The sequence below is a fragment of the Lathamus discolor genome, chromosome 4 (assembly GCF_037157495.1).
Source record: "Lathamus discolor isolate bLatDis1 chromosome 4, bLatDis1.hap1, whole genome shotgun sequence".
Taxonomy (NCBI): Eukaryota; Metazoa; Chordata; class Aves; order Psittaciformes; family Psittacidae; genus Lathamus; species Lathamus discolor.
The window spans coordinates 30,711,264-30,730,612 of NC_088887.1; positions in this window are offsets into that span (position 1 = coordinate 30,711,264).

Here is a 19,349-nt window from a genome sequence, read left to right on the forward strand (position 1 = left end):
ATCACACTGATGAGTGCCTAGGCTCCGAAGTCCTACTTTACATGAGTCATGACCCTGTTCGCCCTCAGATCGGTGGCACTTCCATCCTCAGTAGACATGTCATTCATGCTTCCAGTGGACAATTCACCTGTGCTTTTGGAGCTGTTGCTGACATCAACTGTACTGTGCTGTTGCTTCCAGCCCATGCAGGCAGTTGGGATTGTCTTGTTGGAGTTCATGTAGCTGTTTCCAACTCGTAAAGCTTCCTGCGGGTCTGACTTTCACGAACCAAATGCCTTCTGACCTCATGTTGCTCCCTTTCAGACTTTTTTTCAAACCATTCACACTCTGAATTTCACTCCAGCCTTGCTGACCTCTTTCAGTTAACAAAACGTAATTCAGTTGCTGCTGTCTGTGAGTGGCAATGGTTGTCTGCCTGGTTTGTTTGGGATGGACTTCCATTTTCATTTCTCTGACCAAATCTCCACCTGGACTCTTAGAATTAGTTTAGCCTCCAAAGGGAACACCCTAGAATTATAGCAGCAAAACCATCTCCACTTTCTCTTTGCAATTGGATTTGAATTATGTCATTATTCACATTTACATGATTCTCTGACACATGTAAAGCATTCCATAGTTCCTCCATTCTCCCAGGTACCCAACATTTGTAGATATAGAAGGAAGTACTATTTCAAACCATTTCTTTTCAGATGTTTCTGAAAAAACTTTAGTTCTAAGAGGCTTTTTAACTGCTACATCCTGCTGCTCCAGCTATTTTTTTCCTTTTGTTTTCTTATCTGACACCTTGCATGGAAAAAGAAAAAAATCACCCATAAAATCTGAGAGGTCTGCACCATTCGGTGCTCAGACCATTGCAGAGCACAAGAATTGTACAACCAGATAACACAAAAACCTGCTCAAAGCTGCAGTTTCCCTCAGCAAGACTGAAATCCAATATCTTTTCTCTTCTCCAAAAACAAGTTGCTGCACTATCCACAACAAGATACTATCACAGAGAGCTTTTTTGGAGAACTTGTTTGCTTGCAGGCTGAAGGGAAGGGTTGTTTGTAGTACAAGATAAATTTCAATAGGAGTGGTTCCAGTGCTTTCAGATTTGCACCTGCCAATGGCTGAGCACCTAGATTAAAACTGAAGTGTTGAATTTGATTTGTAAAACCTTTTGTGGACTGGGGATTCCTCTCTGAAACACAGTATGTTTTATCTGGGCCATGATGAGTCAGCTGCAATCCATGGCATCATTTGTATTGGAGCTACCAGGAAAGTATAAGGGTCTCTCGGCTTTGGTATCTGCTTCTCACGACTGAAGTCCTACAGCTTTGAATTCTGCATGTGGCAGACACCATCTATTGAGTAAGCTTGGCTATGGGGAGAGAGGAGCTAAGACCTTGTAGAGATACCTTCTAGAGGTTTACGCTGAAGGGCTATGTTAGGCTTTTTAAGACCACACTGTTTCTGTCTGGCCTTCTTAATGGTGTATAACTGTAATAAGCTGCCACAGCACAGGTATCTTTGCACCAGAATCCTTACATACTATTTTAAATCATAAATTCCTAAAACGTTCATGCTCCTGTCAGTTCAAGAGATTCATTCTGACGAGGGAGGAAATATGAAGAGTCAGTAAAAACTTCTATACCACTCCAATCACTTCACAAAATCCTGGCCCCACGGAATCCAGAACCAAATTACCTGTCTTCCTACTGGTCAGCCACACCTCAGTAAATGAGTCTTCACATTATATTCTATTCTGGTTCTAAAATACTCTATTTTAATTAAACAGAGATTTTAGAAATGACCTCTAAGCTTTGTGAAAACTCAGCCATGCTGTCCTCCAGTCCAGCAATGACTTTCATATGATGCTTCTCATCTCGTGTAATAAATTCACAGATGGACCATCCTTGTCCTTCCAACGCCTAAGAATAACTCCTAAGTACTGTTCCCAGGGGATTTGATTTAGTTTACACACATCTGCTGAGATACGTGTCTTTGAGCCCAGATTAAGTCTTTGTTTGACTATATTTGAGCATTTGTGGAACTATTGGCAAGAATGTCTTTATTTTATTCATTCAAAACATGTGCTGATTGTTGCCAGTGTGCTCTGAACACGTCCGACAGAACTGTTGTCTTTCATTTTCAACCTATTCACGGGGAGAAGGAAACCAATTGCAGGAAATGGTCAGCTACATTAGCCCTAAAGATGTGCTCCCCCAGAGCCTCTCTTCTTAGATAATAAAAATCAAGTGTTCTATTCCTGAGCAAATGCATTTCAGGCTCAAACCTTTTCCTAATCAGACCAGTAATGTTTTGCTTTGTCAGCCTCCTGTCTCAGTTTAATACCTGTTTTACTCATTACTCTTGGACATGTTATGTATCAGATGGGGGATGTTTCAAATAAAGTATTTTATCTTTCATGGCAGAGAAAGGATTAGGAAACTGTAAAACCTAAGCTTGCAACTGCCTTTCCAGAAGAAAGGTGAGGATGTCAAGGCCATGGATGTAGCTCAAAAAAGCAAAATATGTCTTAGAAAGAGCACATGACACTTTCAGCTATGTCCCAGACTGACTCAGCAACATACAACTAACCTGCCTTCTTGAGTGTAAACCACCTAGTCTGTCAGACAGCAAGACCACAAAGTTGACATCACTGGCCCGGGAGTGCAAATCTGTGCCGCCCAGCACCTCAGGAGGACAGTGTATCAGCGCTTGAGGTTTACACAACTGGTATCGCTCAACATCATTAGCGTGCTGATCTGCTGTCCTCGGAGTGTTATGACACTATTGACCAGAACCACGTTGCCCAGAAGAAGTAATACCTTTGTGTTTCTATAGGAAATATAGCGCGTGGTTGAGCTGTGGCCGCCTTCTGGTGGCTTATCAAGTTACCGCAGGCCAGCCTAATGACTTTCCTCATCCTTGGCGTGCAAGTACTTAGCTGGTGCTTGCTGCAACACAAAATGTGCCAACTCAGATCTCTCCTAGTGAGATTATTATTACTATTATTTTCACACAGAGAAGGGGAGGATCCAGATCTTACCTTCTCCTTCAGGAGCAGCCTGTAGTGTAGGTGGATACAAGAGGGTATTTTTGGGAAAGAGAGAATCAGATTCCTCCTCCCTGCTGTGCCCCACCTACCTACCATTCCTGACTCAGGCGGCAAGGCAGAGAAAGGAAGCTATAACAGCATTGGCAAGGGAGGCTCAAAGCAGCGGCTTCATGGCTGTCCTGACAGATGGAGCTGGTTACTGTTCACTCTTCTCCAAGGCAACGACAACCCTCAGGCCAGGGCAGTAACTTCTATGCTCTGATCCCTGCACTCTTCCTCTGTGGCAACGATCCTGCTTTGGGCAGAATTATTCCATGTCTAAGGGCCTCCCCACTAGAGATCTTTCAGCAGGACCCGAGCAGCAGCTTTGAGCACAGGCATGGAGCAGCACCAGCATGTTTGCATGAAGTGCTGCATGAGACAGATCAAAGCAGTGCCAGTTCTCCAAATAGCAAGCAGAGGATACATGCAAGTAAAACCACAGGCGGTGCCTGTGCATCTACAGTCCTCCTAGAAAGCTGATGAACGTTTAGTAGAAACCAATGGCTTATGGTTTATAAGTCATGCTTTTAAACATAACACAGCTGATGCCACAAGAAGCCCAGCAGAGGGAAGTCAGAAGCCTTAGGACCTCACACTAACCACAAAGAGCAAGCCCAGGCTTGCTGGAGCTTGATTCACCAGGCACGCTCTGCTCATCACGACTGCAGAAATGCAGCTTTGTGGGGAGAGCTCTGCCCAGAGACAGAGTTATTTTGACACTTGAGCTGGTGTGACACTTAAGAGCAGATGCAGCAAGACCTGCCCTGTTCAGGGCACAGTCCCAGAAGTTTTGGGAAGCATTACCTGCATGGACCCTTCTCAGTGCTACTTAAGATTTTAGAACTGACACATTTTCTTTCTGTTAGCTGTGTCAGTGTGATACTGTGCATTTTCCCTTTCATGCAATATTTGTTTCGTGTTTTCCTCTGTTTACAGCACTCCTTACTTAGGAGTGCCAGTAAAGTTATTATAGATTTGCTCCTTTGATGTACTTGGCTACGGTGGGGAACTTCTCATCTCCAGGTCAATCTGGAGACGAGCAGTAATTCCCTCACGTATTATCCTACCTTTTACTCAGAATGAAAATCAGTTTTTAAAAATGAAAAACAACTGAAAGCTCTCCCATTTCAGCATATTCTTAAGCATTCTGGCCAGGAACTGTGTTGCCAGCGGTAGGTTGACAAGTCCCAAACAAGACTGTCAAACAGAGGATGAAACAAAGGTCACTGCTTTCAAAACATTAAGACTTCTTTTATTTTACTTCCCTGTCTCCTGGGGTGGCCATGTTCCCTTAGCATAGGGTAGCTGTGCTGCAACTGTCCCAGCATTCCCACCTTGCACTGGAGGAAAGAGGAACAGTCAGCCCCCACACTCACCCAGTTTCTATATGACTTAGACTGTTCTTAAGCTCCTCCTTATTAAGCTCCTCCTTATTATTTTTGTTTAATTACTATTGGAACAAGTCCAGATATCTGGGTACCTATCGTGAAGTCAATTTTTAAATCAGAATTTGTTGCATTGAAGTCATTATTTAGCATCACCGAGTCCCCAAGATGTTCCCCTATAAAATCCCTCTTCTTCAGTGGTGCTGCTTACAGCAGTCACAGCTGGAAGGGAAGGAAGGGGCTTAGAGCAGAAATGCAGACATTCTGTGGCCTTGCAAGGCTCTCTTAAAGTGCAGTTAACAACAGCTCAGTTTTCTGAGATAATCATGATCTTTTACAATGTCCCAGTCATGTAAGCAGAGCAACAGCAAAGGTGGCTGGGACCTGGGCATTTTCTAGGTTTTGGGCAAACTGGGATCATACGCCATACATTTGTGGTGAGTTGCTTACCTGCCCTTATAGTGCCTCAGCTCTGGCCCCTGAAATGGAGGAAAGAGCAGTTCTTTACACACTGGGGCAGATGCTGCAAAGATAAACCAGTAGTAGGCAACAGTGACCTGGGTGTGAATATGTGTGACATACCAAGCTCACTATCACACTTGCACACCAGGTAGATATATTCCTTCTCTGGTCCCTCTCTGGAGCACTAACAAGATGTATAGCAGATGAGGACCAGGGTTATAACAAGGAGATGCCCATATAGGTGCAGCCAGAGGAGACATCAGAGAAAGCAAAGGACACGAGAGCTGCCAGAAGCAGAGCAAGAGGAGTGGATGTTTTGCAAGCATTCAGCATGGAGCCATAGGGGAGGGTGTTACCCTGTCTTTTATACCAACACATGGCAGTCTCAGTGTGACTCCATGTTGGCTGTTGTGCCTCCAGGAAAGCAGAGAAGGAATGCAAACTGGCACACGAGACTACCCGTCCATCCTTTGGAAGAACGGATGGGAGCTTTTGTATGCCTGCCAAAGGGAAAAAATAGTAACACAATTTACCTGGGAACAGATGGGCTTCCTAGGCAGCCAGCCTTAATTAACCAACAAGACAACTTAACAGCCTCAGGCCATGGCACATAGCAGAGGCCTTGCCGGAGCAGCGCAGGGTAGTAGCCCAGCCAGCGAAGCAGCGCCAAGCCAGGAAAAGCCCTGGACTCAGCACAGCAGCGAAGGGACAGCCGACAAGTCAAAGATGTCACTTGTTCTTTGCTCTCCCTGCTGCTCCTCCATATCACACTGCTGACACCGCATCCCGGGGCCAGCGCTTGGGAGGAGAGGTGGCAACCCAAAAGGCCAAGGACGTTTCCCTTTCAGGACAGGGAGGGGAAGTGGCACGCTGCAGTGCCAAACCTGAAAGCCTGCCAGGAAAATGCCCCCTCCCCAGCTGCTCAGAAGAGGTCACCTGTGGTGCCTTGTGCCATCTATTTTCTCAGTTTTATCAGAAGTTAAGAGTTGCAAAGTTAATTCAGAAGCGCTCAAAGGCAGATGGAGAGGGGTAAAGGGAAGGAGCACAAAGGGACTGCATTTGCGATGCTGGAGGAAGCCTTCTCACTTGACCAATTAACAATATTCACTTCATTTTCCAGCCCATACATGGCTCTTCCTCAGCAGCTCTTCCCACTAGGCTCAAGAGCCATTAGTGAGTCCCCATGTGCCCCTTTCATAAACGTTGCTTGTTATCAGACATGGCTGAGACAGTGCCTCCGTTTCAGATTGTGCATCTGTTCGCTTTCAAACTCACATTCACTTTTTTACTCTTGTCTTTAACCTTTATTTCAACTTACAAAAAAGAAAAACAATTTTGAGAAGAGTCTCAGAAGCAATCCTTGCACATCTGAATTCCTAGACAAAGAAACCAGTGTAATTTTGCCTTCGAAATGATGGCACATACTCTTTTTTCTGCACACAACTCAAACCGGCTAGAATTAAAATTGTAAAGCTATGCACAGACTAAAATTGTAAGCAATGAAATCTATGTATGGGACCTGTTGGGAGTTACATATGGTTTTCTTGCATCGGCTATTGAGAACTGCAGTCCAAGAGCAAGCGTAGGTTAAAGATGAGAGACCAGCATCGGTTCACAAATAAGACAAGTTGATCTTTTATATGTATTTCTGTATCTACACATGTCTATCTAGTTCTGTATACTCAAACATATATGGAGACTGTGGATCCCATTTTTGCCCTTATTCCCTTCCCCATTTTTAAGAAGGCTTCTTTTCCTTTTTTAACTGTCATTAAAAAGCTGCAGATTTGACTTAGATTATTCTGTATTTTCAGCCAGTGACTCACTGATTTCAGCACAGGGCTAGCTATAATTTAATTGATAAATAATGCAGAGAGCAAGTACAATCCTCCATCTCTATCCTATCACGTGTTGCCATCCTGCCGTACGTTTGTCTCAGTGGAGGCTATTTCTCTACACTATGTCTGGTTACTTTTGAGGGGTCACGTTCCCTTTGGCATGGAACCTTTAAAAGCAGGAGGAAACCATTGTTCCCAGCACAGTAGTAGTCAGAGTACATCTTTTCCTATAGATGCTGCATCTACACAGATGAAAACTAAGAGTAGGTACACTTGTTTCTGTGATTATTGGATTCATCTCCATTACATACAAATACGGTAATTTCAGATTCCTGCTTTCAGATGGTGCAGTTCTGGTCACCTGCACAGTCATAAATGGGTAGCCAGTTAGCTGAAGAAGTTTAATTTTTTTCCTACAGAAATCAGACTATTGGGTTTTGAGCTAATCTTTGCGTTTAAGGAAGTGTCAACTGCCTTTCAGTGTCTGGGATTTTCCGTTAAAGCAAATCAGGAAATTCCCAATATGCTGAGTAAAAGTTAATTAGCTCTGGTTTTTTATATCATTGAAAAGATGAAAAACATTCCCTCCTCTTCTCTGTTAAATGCAGCTGAGCATAGATCTCTTTTACATGATGAGCAGACAGCGGGGCAAAGCGAAGACAGTCTTCCTTCCAATCCAAGCAAGTCAAGCCCTGCATTTGTAGGCCAAACACATTCTGGCAAGTTGTAGTCAGCCAAAAATATGAAGAAAACATAGCGAAAGGAGAATATATTATTTCTGAGACCCTTTCTTTTCCTCAGATTTCTATTATTTGCTTTGCATTTCAAACAAGCTCATAGCAGAAGACTATGGTTAGGGCCTTTGGACAGGCTGCTCTGGGCACGCTACATATCAAGGGGAAGCCACATTTAGATGGAAAAAGAAATCATCTTTTAATGTTGCCCACAGCCAGTCTGATGTCCATACCACATGGAGGAGTTTTAGCCCTCCCACTTACCTCCCTCAGGCAACTCTTAAAAAGCAAGGCACAACTCCTGATCATTAATGATTCATTATCTGTACCCCTCTCTTTCTCTCTTTTGTTCTAACTGTCACAGTGTAATTCTTTGTCTATTTACTGTGTATTATTGGCCAATAACACTTTGTAGAGTCTCTAAAAAGAGCTGTTTGCTCAGAGTCAATAACACATTCATCCGTGAGGAGTTAATGCTCTCACATACACTAAGGGGGACAGTTTCAGAGGGCTTCACAAATCCCACAGCATTGTTCATGGGGATTTGTGCACAAACTTCTGCTTACTCCTCCTTGGAAATCTACATTTAATTCTGTTGTGTATGGTAATGAGAGTGCAGTGTGCTAACATTTCCATGGCTGGTAACCCAAACAACTTAACAGAATATACTTTTTATGTCATTGTCCAACATTGATCAGGCAGTTGCTTGGCTTTAGTTGATAGGACAAAGGTGAAAGTCTATCTGCAGCTGAAGAATTCCTGATCAGGAAAAGTACTGGAGGAGATATAATCCAACTAGAACAATGTGCTGCAAACGACCAAAGAACATGTGCAGCAACAGCAGCAGTCCTGTGCTGGGTAGCAAAGAGATGCCTCCATGACTACTTGTACATTGGTTGTGCAATGGATTTGAGACATGCAATCTAAACATGAAAAGTTTGGAAGGACTTTTCAGAACCATGGGAAATAGCACATCAAAAATCTATACAGAAGACACCTCAAAGCACCATGCAAATTTTGCACCCACTGCAAAGCCCAGTACTGCCTCTTCTTGGAAATGAAGCAGCAGTGCTTTGTCTACTCACTCTAAACTTCAGGAAGAAATGAGCTAACTGAAGTTACCATCTCCCTTCAGCACCATGATCGCACAATATGTAAACCTGCAAACTCAAAAAGGGATTCAGAAAGTATGAAGGCAGATAAAGCTCAGTCACAGTTTATCAGAACACCAAGCTATTGAAATAATGACTAACACTTTCCTTCAGCTCCCTCTTTTGTAGGACAGCAAGTTGAAAATAGATCAACTCAGTAAGACTCTCTCTGCCGCAGTAGATCCTTACTTGTTTTGAAGTTTTTTCCCTAAGTCCCTGTCACTAGCCAGTGGTCTCTGGGTTTGGATGAATTATCAGGATGCCCATTTTGGACAGCCTAGAAAAAGAATGCCAGGATCTTTCCTCCTGTGGGTATTCATGATCTTTCTCACAGTTCTTAATGCCAGCTGAGGCTGCCAGCACTAACCAAATGGACAGGACAGCAGGTTGTTCTGCTGCTTTCCAAAACTCCTAGATTGTTGAAACTAGGGTTTGTTGGGGGTTTCTTGTTCTCTAGACAACTGCCCAATAGCTTGGGAACTGCCAGTTAACTGCAGCCTGTCTACACACAGGAGACACATCCTCTAAGTAGGTGTCTGTAGCAAGCTGCACAGGAGGATTTCTGTTACTCTGCAGCTGGCTATCACTTGTCTGCGCCCTGTGGCTGGATGCTCTTTTCTTGGCAAGTTGCTGGCTGTAGAGTTAATGTTGTCTTTGTGAAGCACTAGGTACTATGTACTTCATAAGAAAACAACAAAGCATCATCAGTGATGCTTATGTAGCCCTCTCCACATATTTCAGAAGAGAAGGGAAGAAAAGAACAAGAGATTCTGGTTGAGATTAACAGGTATCTGACTCATATCTGACTCTCACTGACTTCTGCTGGGACCTGAGTGCCCTCTGTTATCTCCCATAGACAAAATATGTATGAAAGCTAGTTCAGAAAGGATTGTAATGTTGACTGTACTAGGGTCAACCCCCATGGGGTGGGATGCTTACTCAGAGATCCTATCTATGTGATGCACCTGCTTTATACTCTACATATATTGCACATGTTCAGTCTCAGCTAGGATCTCCAAACTGCATCTTACAAAGCTAACAAGAAAGACTAACCTCTGCTTCGAAAGTTTTCTGTTCGGAAAATCTTTCAGGATTCAAAACTAAGGATCAATAGATGGAGTTTGCTAGCTGGTTTCTATTCTCAGTAAAGCCCAGCAGTAAGAAGGTTGCCTTGTCCCCAAGACAGCCAGAACTATAACCATCCATGGGGAAAATCTGGACAGCACCTCAAGTCCTGACAGCAAGCAAGAGAGACAGGAACTGCACGTAAGTCATTCCCCAGGAGAATGAGGGAGCACAGACTCACACAGGAGCTTGTGATTGCCACTCAATGCAGCATTCACTTTTGTCAGTCTCCCAGGCAGATCTTACTGTCATGTTCAGGTGGATTGGGCCACCTCCTTCAGGAAGGAGGCCAGAGAGAGCTGCAGCTGACGGACAGCAGGCTGTTTAACTGAAGCTGATCCTTTTCCTCCTCCTGAGGTGTCCTGGGAGCCTGCTGCAGAAGAAGCTGCTTCCTCCAGCCCTCAATGAGAAGAAAGTAGAGAGTGTTCAAGTACATACATCAGCAGACTCTATCAGGCTGTTAAACATACGCAGGTGGCTACTTCTTTTGAAAGCAATGCATTTTTTTTGCCCCTAAGCAGTTTTCAGAGGCAGAGCTGCCCAGGACTACATTTCCTTTTCTTGTATTTTGTTTCGATTCCTCTTTACTGAGAGTCTATGTCTGCCTATGTAGAAGGTATATATCAAAGCACCCTATGTCTGCCAGAAGTAGAAGAGTGATCATTTCTTACATATGTAAACCAAAAAAAGTACCATCAGGAAATGACTCACACCCACCACATCTCTCACTGGTATCTTGGTGTTTCCTGTGCCAACATGCAAAGAGACAGAACTACCTCTGCTTACTACAAAGCAACTGCCGAAAGTTAAAATAATTCCCTACACGGAGAGTACATGTTTCTTTCATCTAATTAGACAACATGCCCATGTGTTTAGCACCAAGTCATCTACTCCTTAATTGGAGAAAGTCAAGGATAGAAACTAATCAGCAGCATTAATCAAAAGCAGAGGTCTAATGATAATTAACAACACATCCCCACTACAAACCCAACCCCTTTATTATAAGGTGTTCCAAATTGTAAAATTGAATTACTGGAGTTTTACAATAAGTGTTTCCAATTGCCATCTTCTGGCAAGACTATGCATTATTTCCCCAGAATAAAGAACACTGATCAGACTAAACAATGTAATTTTTCACACAAAACAGAAAAATGAAATTCCTAGGTAACTCTCCATAATACTGCAGCCACTCCCAGTGGCCAGACTGGTCTGTGCTCTTGCTGGGGCAAAATGTTACGTACCATAATTGAGGAACTGCTCACGCTAGCAAAAAAATCCATACAAGGGGAGAGGAAATGGGCTGACTCTTGCTAAGGTGGTAGTACTGCTGCTCACCACAAGCACTGGAGGCTATAGGTCTTTAAAGTGCTGTCAAAGACCTCAAACTTTTGTGAAATAAAAGATTAATGAGGTGCAGAAAAAGACATCAGATGCACTGCCCTCCTGTAGAAGCCTCTGGAGAAGGCAGGCCTGGAAGGGAAGTCTCCCCTCTGCAGCTCCCCCTTTCAGCCTTGCCATTTAGGAAATCTTACCGTTTTCCAAGAGTGTCAACCCAGTCAGACACATCCCAGAACGCAACTTAAATCTGACTGCTCGGGGGTTTGGGTTCACTGATGTTCAGTAACCTGAGGCTGCACTGGATGTGCAAGAGGAAGAAACTGATTGGTTGTCACAGTAACTACACTTCTCTTCCTTGGGACTCTCCAGGGTTACTCCTTCCATTCTCCCTTTACACTTTTATTCAGCCTCCTATTTCAACTGTGTTCTTTTTTGAGCTTCCCACTACAGAGCTAATAGAAATACATCTTCATGGCAAGGTAAAAATTATCATCCCATGTAGAAACATAGTCTGCAGCTGAGCTGCAAATTGCGCTATTATAATATTAACAATGATTTTCCTAGGCTCTGACATGCCATTAAGTGATTACTTCCAAGAAGGAAAGCATCAAGGGAGGGAAAACATTAAAACAGTGAGGCTCAGTGTTTGGAACTGCAAGAATTATGCTTTCAAGAACAAGATACCCACAGAAAGAGAAATCTCTGCCCACATCTATGAAGCCTACTTCTCAGGTCCACCACAGCACATTTTGCGCATGGGGCCTGCAGCCCTTCACTAGCTGGGTAATTTCTAATCCCATTCACTTGCTCTTTTCCCTGAAACTACTCAAACACTCCTGTAAGGCAAAAAAAAAAGGTTACCTGATTCAAAACTTAAAAGGAATATTCAAAACCCAAGGAGAAGAGCAGAAATCTTTGCACCAGACTAACATGTAAGCCAGTCATCTGCAAACAAAATGATGCTGACAGCTTTTGTAGGATGAAAATCCCACTGCTGGGATATGGAAGGTTTGACATTATTTCTTTACCATTTAATGCCTTTTACTCACATGCACTCATGTAAGGATTTAACAGTCTCATTTTTTTCACTGACACAATTTGTAGGAGTAAGACCAAAGATGTATGTAAATGTTTGTAGGGCTACAGTAATACCTACATTTCATCACCTCTGTTTAGCAACCATGCTGTGGTTTGCATGCATTTCGTGTTAGGTACAGTGCCTGTCAAATACTGAGGAAAAACTTCGCAGGGATCTAAGCAGGCAGCTTTCCAGATGCTGAAGTTATAGAAAGGAAAACAGAAATAAACCTCCCCCAAGGTACAATGTTCACATGTCCGTCAAATCAAGGATGTTGGGATTTTTCATTCTTTTGCACTGAAGAGATCTGCTACACTTCGTCGTTCTCCCAAAGGACTAAGGCAATGGAGATTGTTACAGAGCAACAACAGAAATTTTGTATCATACAAAATAAATCCAACTACTCTGCAGCTCTAACAATCTTTTCTATTATTTTGGTGTTTCTATGTCACTCTTAGCGAGTAAACAAAGCAAACCAGTCAAAATATAAGTGTTCATTTCATTTAGTGTGTAGACTAAGAATAGTTGCCGTCAATACTGATTAACCCTTGGGGACACCACGGAATTAAAAACCCGCAGACAGCGAAGTCACAGCTGATGCATGCTCTGCCTTGAGTAACACTTATTACATGTTTCTGTGTTTATATTTATCTAAGAAAGCTGTGAAACTAATGGTCCCACACTGGGAATAATACGTTGTCATATGCTCCAGGATTGTGCAGTTTCTGCAGCTCTGTGCCCCTACCAGGTGCTAATCAGTGACAGGCTGAACACAGTTCTTCCAAAACTGAGTATTCTGAAAATAAATAAATAAATAAAATAAAACCACTTCTGAGTGTTTAGCAGCCCCAGAAAGCATTTGATAGTCTTCTAGCTCAGTGCTGGTTTTTAACGAATACCAATCACTGGGGACCAGATTCTGTACCACCCTACTGCAACCCCTACTAGGTTAATTGACTTCACTAAGGTGGCATGAGTTCATGCAGAATATGGCTTAACAAGTCGTTATCTATATTGGCTTTACTTATTGCCCTATGGGCAGTGGAAACTATGAGCCAGGTACCAAATTCACTACCGGTGCGATATCAAATCCAATCCCATCTCAGTTATGGGATATACCAAAGCACCAAAGGCTAGCAGGATCATTTGAATAAAGATGACAAGTTGTTATTGATATTAGCCAGGCAAATTAATTCTCTGTAATCTATCTGCCAATTAATAAGTATTAAACCAGAGTTTTCTCACATGTATTTTATATTTAAACTGTACAACAATTTAATCCATGGTTTACTCCATGTCTAGAAATGGGTGTTTCCCTGTGGCTTTGTAGGAGGGTTCCCATGGTTGTTTTCATTATACTCAGTGCTATTATGTGATGACACACTATTGTGTTAAGTCACAGGAAGTACTCATTATAGGAAACATTTTAAATGTAAGAAAATATTTAGCAAATGTCTTGATTTTGTGTCATCTGTTTTAACTTAAAAGCAGTTCTCTGTTTGTATTATAACTACCTCACATGCAGGAGAATATATTTAATTAATAGGATGGAAAAGGGCATACGGCATTCAATCAAGTAATGACACACTAACATTATTCTAAATTAAAACATTAAAGCTAAAAGTACTGACCTGTGCACCTGCCTTGCAAACAGCCACGTCCAAAGCACAGAGATGCAAAGTTGCACAAAAATGTAACCAAACTTTTAAGACTACTTAGCAAGTTATAAGCTTCCAATGCTGATTATCCAGCCAGAAACAAATGACTTATTCGGATCCCAATTTTCAAACGCAAACCATATTTTAGAGGGCACATACAAGTCACTATAAGACTGAGAAAATGCCTCCCATCTTTAGTTCTTTTCTTCCAGGAGCATGTAACAGATTTTGGGGTGAAAAGTGTTACTAGACAACCGGGAGTCACCATTCATTCTTCTACATCTCCCTAATCCAAGGAGGGAAGTGCAGCATCATATTTCTGGTTGTGATTCTGTACACAATAAACCATGTAGAGATCAAATTAAATATTGCAGGTCATGATAAGCAAGGATTCAGTTTAGCACATGCATATCCCCTGAGAAAATGATCAAGGTTACTTAAGGCAGCAGTTTTCAGAGAGAAGTTAACAGGTTCCCTAGAACAAACAGTCTTGAAAGGTAGTGTTTGTGATTGCTCTTACGGAAGTGTCTCAAAATCTCAGCCAAAGACCAGAAATCAGAAGTAGTCATCTTTTATATGCACTTGACAGCCTGACAACTATCTTTACCCAGAGAGAGCTCATTACCTACATGACCCAAAACACAACACAGGCAGAATGCAGTGCAAGACATGTAAGACAGAACCAGCAAGGACCTCCACAATGCAGGTGTGGAGGCTTAGGCAAAGACAAGATCTGATGGACAACCTATTTTCTGCAGACATGAAACAGAATCTTTCCCTGTGCAGACAGTGCCACCAAGTCTACGAATTTTAAGTCTCACATGTATTGGTATGCCTGCAGATTTTATTTCTTTTACATGGCAGTTGTACGTAGGAACTCAGCTATATCCCTGGAGCCCTTATGCCCATCAGGTTCACAAGGAGTTAGGTGCCTTTAAGTACCAGAAACTCCACAAGGAACATCTGGGAGTTTACAGGCACTGAAACAACCCATGTTCACAAACCCCTGTTATCCTAGGCTTGGATGTCCTGCAGTCTGAGTCTGTCCTCTACATTTTGAGGTTATAAGGACACATGCTCAGTCAGACTTCATCATACCCACAATTCAGCTATACCCATGTCCTGTCTCATGCAGTAGTCAGCAGCACAGACCTCAGGAATGATGTAAAAATGAGTTAAATGTCTAGTCATACCTTAACATTTAATTTCATCTGTCACATTAAACTATCCAGTATCCCAGTGACAGCTGGGAAGTATTGCAAAATATTTCTACCCTGCATAATTTCCCACTAGCAGTAAACTTTGTCTGCCTGCTGCCTTTTCCAGGTGATTTCTGAATGTACTGAACAGTGGAACATATGCCTATGCAGAAGAAAAACATCCTGTGCCCACTGTCTAACCTACCCTAAAGTCCTACACTTACAGAATAACAGAATGGTTGAGGGACAGTTTGCGATCATCTAGCCTAAGCTCCCTGCTTAAGCAGGGTCACCTAGATTACTCAGGATTGTGTCCAGACAGTTCTGAAATATCTCCAGGGAAGGAGACTCCTCACCCTCCTGAGCAACCTATTCCAGTGCTCAGTCACCCTCACAGTAAGTGATTCTTCCTCATGTTCAGCTGGAACTTCCTGTGTTTTAGTTTATGCCCATTACCTCTTGTCCTATTGCCTGGCACCAACAAGAAGAGCCTAATCCTCTTGATACCCCCCCTTCAGTTACTTCTATGCAATTATCAGATCCCCCACTCCCGAGCCTTCTCTTATCTAGGCTGAACAGACCCAGCTCCAGCAGCCTTTCCTCATAGCAGAGATGCTCCAGAACCTTAATCCTTCCTCCATATTCAAGAAATAATCACAGACTGTGTTTGACATCCCACCAGAAACGTATTGACAGCTCGGGCCCCACCACCAAAGGCCGTAGGTGATACCTTTCTCCACCTACCCAAGCTGAAGATAAGGCAAGCTCTCTCCCTCATCTGGATTAATTTGCCTGCAAGGTAAGACACAGCGGTGACACAGACGACAGCTGAAGGTGAGAGGCCACATCCCAGAGATACCGAAAACTGCAACTGGATTTTAAGCAATCTTTCAAGAAGCAGAAGATTTCTTAGTAAAAAGGAGAAGGATCTCTAAGACTACAAAAGGACAAGGAAGCTGGGCCAAAATTCAAACATTTGCCCCATATACTACAATTGAAGACAAAACACAAGGGTGGTAAAAACTGAGCCGTTTCTGAGGTACTGAAGTAATACCAGAAGCTCGCAGCTTTGCCCAGTTAAATTTCTCAAAACAAGCAAGCATGTGCATCTTTCATGGGAACTTGCACAGAAACCACACCTCTCCCCAGCAACAGATCTGAAATCGTGTCAGAGCACATGACCAACACAAGAAGAGACATGAAAGATACGTATGAATAATAAAAGAAAAATCAAAATGGCTCCTATTCTTAGTGTGCTGGTCCATGACATGCTGGAAGGTTTGATAAAGTACACTTGAGTTCCACTGAGAGAGGTCTCAGTCTTCCAAAATGTTCCTTACACAAAGTTGAAGAGCATAAATAGGTGTATATCTAGCTTTAATGCAAGTACTTTCTACAAGATTTTCAAAGTACTCCTCTTCAATAGCTTTTCCAAAGTTTTTTTCTAGAGAAACAGCATCACCTCCAGGCCAAAAAAAAGATCACATTTCAATTTCTTTATTCAGGAAATACTAAAAATTACTTCTTAAACTCTTGCACGTCTTTCATTTCTTTCTGATTCTAGATGGCAAATCATGAACATCACAAAAAATTATAAGGCTGTAAATAAGTAAAAAAAATAAAATAATAATAAAGAAACAAAACCCAAAAAACCCTAGCTGTCCTAGTTTTGGATCCACGGAAGTTTCAGAACAGTCCATACAGTTAAGCTCAGAACAAAATTAAGATAGCAGGAACAGAAACAAGATTTCATAGAAAGAGATGGGTCAGAAATAAATAATCAGAGGAAGTCATATATATATATATTCCTACATCTGGAAATTATATGAATGTGCTCCCTGCCACTGACTTTAAATCAGTTGCACTGGTTCTAATGCTGACAGTAAGCACAGCAATTGGAAGACAAGCTTCGAACACTCCAAACTACCTTTTAAACACCCAACATTTATATGCTCAGTGAAACCCTGCCTTTAAAAGAGTGGGCGGGGGGGGGTTGGAACTAGATTGTTTTAAGGTCCTTTCCAACCCTAACTATTCTGTGAATCTATGATTGGCTCTTACTAGAGGTATCGGCAGTGGAAAAGCAAAAGGATGCAAGGAGAAGAAATGAAATAATGCAGGACATGGGAAAGTTGAAGGTATTTCATTTGGAGGTGCGAGATGAAATGTGTGCCCCATGAATTCACAAGGAAAGTAAGAGCACCTCAGTCCTGTCTTTTTACTTCTTTATTCTCTCTTTCTTTGCAATGGGCCAGTTTTTACAACAAAGTTATCAGTAGCCAACTATTGTAGCAATTATTTTGCAACTCAAAATCCCCAGTAACAATCACACAGTTGAAAAGGTCAGCACAGTGTATCAAAGGCAGAAAACAGGATGTGCTGGTGTGCAAGCAGAAGAAGCTACCAGCAGAAATTAGGTCAAACCAAGTAAGACGTACACGCTAGGAATTTCTTTCGTATCAGAGAAAGAAACAGAGGTACCAGTGCACAACTCCAAGACAAATAGCAGCTTGTTGAGATATTCCGAAATGATCATCTGAACTATTTTCATGCTGCTGCCAGTCTTGCGATGTGGCATACACACATGATTATCTTTAATAGTAAAAACTACTGAGCACAATTAGGCTGAGTAGTCACAAGACAGGAGGTGTGACAATGGTGCATTGTTCCAAAAGGGATGGGAGCTACCATTCTGTGCAGCATAGCATGGGAACCACCACGAGTGTTTAGGACAGCAGCTAACTCCTCCAGTTCTACAAGCAGCAGTTGCACCCACAGACCTGCCTCCAGCTGGCAACTTTTTGGCTTGTCTAGATAACACAGTAGCTCCAGAGAGGAGCTGAATGATCTTTCTGTCATGTTGCAGGCTGGCTGGTTGCAATATACTGCGACTGCTTTGGACCTCTGAACAAGCTCCACAAGCTTTGGCTTTCGCAGACAGCAACGGTCTGAGCTTGTACCGGGCTGGACTGATGAGACTTTCCTTCCAGACAGCCCTGCACTCAAAAACTGAACAGCAAAGTGGTGGCAGATGGGAAGGGAGGGTGCTTACTTTACCAGTATTAAAATCTAACTTTTAACCCAGGTGAAGCAAGGAATCAGACTCTACAACTCAGAGTTATAACGCAGGTATATCTATTACAGCGCCGGGTGCAAGGGGGATCGCTCCTCCTAACCTGCACACCGAGGGGTTAAGCAACCAGGTATTTATTACACACAAACATGCATATTCGTTAGGTTCCCGAGAGTTTGGCAGGGATATTACAATTACTTTAGGTACTCTTTATCATAAGTCTCCTCCCTTTTGGGGCTCGCACACTGCCCTCCGATGGTCGTGGGCAGGGGTCTTCAAGATGAAGTAAGCAGCCTTCCTCAGGGTGCACTTTTCACCTTTGGCACAGTTGGATGCCCCAGTAATCACAAATTAGCTGAAACCAGCCATGTCTGCAAGCTTCTGATAGCTGGCGAAGATTTAAAACAGTGTGACCTTCGTCCACGAAATTTATTGCCTCCCAAGCTAGCAGATGTTTGAGAGTCACTGCCTCCCAACTAACTGATAATTAGAAGGATGGTCACTCATTAGAAGGATGGAAAGAAATAATTCACTCTTGTTAGTAAGACTACTAAATTCTGTTATCACACCACAGACTTACAACACAAACACTGTTCTCTGTCTTAGACCTAAGTTAAGTTAAAAGTATCTTAACCCTATGTTTTTCAGGCACTTGATTTCCTTATATCACAGGCATGGTGTGTTAAGATTCCTCCCCCAAAGTCAGACTTCTGCACACAAATGGATATTTATGTATAAATACACACATGTGCACATACACACACATGTTAACAGAACAAAATAATTGGGTATGATACCAAAAAGGCATGTGCCTGTGCAATTTCTTCCCAGTTTTTCTTTGAAGAATACTGTCAGTGTTTACTACGGCAGAGCCCAGAGCCAGGCTCCCCATTTCACTTACAAATTCTACAGGCAGTTTTTCACATGAAGTGCAACAGACAGAGCTATTCTTTACATTAAAACCCAAAAGCAAATGGGAAAAAAAAACCCCAAACAAACAAAAACACAACAAAACCCCCAAAACCACACACAAAAAAGAAAAAATGTCTGGAGTTTTCATTACAGACTTTTATTCCTGGTATATACATGAGCATCCCTGTGGCTTCAGCATGTTTTCCTTTGTGGGAAATGCAAGCTGAGTTGCCAAAATAGAGAGGCTTTATATTTTGCGCTAGCCACATCTTCACTGCTTCTTGCTCATAGTCCTCCCTGTCTGCACTGGGTCA